The sequence below is a fragment of the Palaemon carinicauda genome, chromosome 42, assembly GCF_036898095.1.
Source record: "Palaemon carinicauda isolate YSFRI2023 chromosome 42, ASM3689809v2, whole genome shotgun sequence".
Classification (NCBI taxonomy): domain Eukaryota; kingdom Metazoa; phylum Arthropoda; class Malacostraca; order Decapoda; family Palaemonidae; genus Palaemon; species Palaemon carinicauda.
This window is the reverse complement of record NC_090766.1, coordinates 21,937,518-21,940,017: the sequence shown is the minus strand read 5'-3', so window position 1 is coordinate 21,940,017 and position 2,500 is coordinate 21,937,518.

The following is a 2,500-nucleotide window of genomic DNA, read 5'->3' as shown; positions in this document are numbered from 1 at the left end:
TGATAAAGGTCAGGATATTAAGTAATTTACAAACTTATTTCGATTTTACTTCATGAAATAAGAAAGATAACTTTTACTACCTATATAAAGGTTTTCTGATTTTTCTATACCTAATTTTCGCAATAAAACAGAAAATTAAGAATATATAATAAAGAGCTTCAATTCAAGGTATGCCTTTTATAAATTAAAGCCAAAAGGCATTTTTAAAGGGAAAAAATAATAATGGAAACCAGAAAAGGTGAAAAAAAAGTAGCAATGAAAAAAAATGAAATTATAATGAAAATCCCCCAAAAAGGATAAAAACTGATAATGGAAACACAAAGGGGAGAAAAAAAGAAAAAAAAAGAGAAAAAAATTATACTAAAAATTTAAAAGGCGAAAAATTAATAATAGAAAAACCCTAACAATAATAGAAATCAAAAAGAGGGAGAAAGATTATTAAAGGAAATAAAAAAAGAAAATTAATAATGAAATAAAAAATATAAACATTTATAATTTGTAATGGAAGTAAAAGAGACCAATTAATAATTGAAATATAAAAGAAGAAAAATTAAAAACTGAAACCACAAAACTATGAAAATTAGCAATTGACACCCCAAAAAAACTATAAAAGTTAATAATTGAGACATAAAACAATAAAAATTTATAATTGAGACAAAAAACTATAAAAAATTATAACTGACACAAAAACTGAGATCAAAATAATCATAAAAATTAGTAATTGAGAACCACAAAACTAAAAAATAATAATTTAAACCCACCCCCCAAAAATATAAAAAATTGAAAATTGAGACCCAGAAAAAATTATTGAAATTAATAATTGAGACCCCCAAAACTGAAAATATTAATAACTGAGATCCAAAAAACCTATACACATTCATGATGAAGACCCCCAAAAACTATATAAATTAATAATTGAGACTCAAAAAAAAAAAAAAACTATAAAAACTACTAAGACCAAAAATCTATAAAAAAATAGCCGAGACCCAAATAACAACAAAAATCAACAATTCAGACAGAAGAATATATAAAAATTAACAATTGAAAACCAAAAAAACTATTAATATTAATTGAGACCAAAATAATTTTAACAAATTAATAATTAAGAACCAGAAAGCTAAAAATTAATAATTGAGACCCCCCCCCCAAAAAAAAAAAAACAAGAAAATTAAAATTGAGACCGAAATAACTATAAAAATTAATAAATGAGACCCAAAAAGCTATAGATATTATTAATTGAGATCCCAAAAATTATAAACATCCATAATTAAGGTTACAAAAACTATATAAATTAATAATTAAGACCCAAATAACTATAAGAAATTAATAATTGAGACCAAAAAAACTATAAAAAATTACTAATGAGACCAAAATAACTACAAAAATAATAATCGGAAAAAAATTTATAATTGAGACCCCGATAATTAAAAAAATTCATAATTGAGACCAAAAATAACCAAAAATTAATAACTCACAAAGAATTGTAAAAATTCATAATTGACACCCCCCCCCCCAAAAAAAAGAAATAATTATTGAGGCCCGAGAAACTAAAAATTAATAATTGAGACCCAAAACTATAAAATTAATAACTGACATCCACGCAAAAAAGCTAAAAATTAACAAATGAGACAATAATCTATAGAAATAAATATTTGATACCCATAAAACTATACAATTTAATAATTGCGAACAAAAAAAAAAATATAAAAATTAACAATTTAGACCAAAAAAAAAAACTATATTAATAATTGAGACATTAAAAAAAAACTATAAAAATTATTGAGACCCAAATAAACTACCAAAATTGAAAACAGACTCCAAAACTATAAAAATTAATAACTGAGACCCAAATATCTATATAAATCAATAATTGAGACCAAAAAACTATAAAAATTAATAATTGAGATCCAAATATCTATATAAACCAATAATTGAGACCCAAAAACTATAAAAATTAATAATTGAGACCCAAACAACCATAAAAATACATGAGATAAAAAAACTATAAAAAAATTAATAACTGAGACCTAAATGGCTCTAAAATTAATAATTGAGACCCAAAAATTATAATAGATAATAATTGGGATCACCAAATATATAAAAAATTAATAATTCAGACCCAAATAACTAGTAAAATTGAAATGTTGCCCAAGAAACTATAAATATTAATAATAAAGACCAAACAACTATAAAACTTAATAAATGAGACCCAACAAGCTATAAAAATTAATAATTGGGGACTCAAATAATAATGAAAATTAATAATTGAGACCCAAACAACTATAAAAAATAATAATTAAGACCAAAATAATTAAAAAATTAATAATTGAGATCCAAAAAACTATGAACATTAATAACTGAGTTGAAAAATTTATTAACATTCATAATCAAGACCCCAAAAAATACATAAATTAATAATTGAGACCCTAATAACTATAAAGATTAATAATTGAGACCCCCAAAAACTATAAAAATTACTAATGAGACAAAAAAAATATTA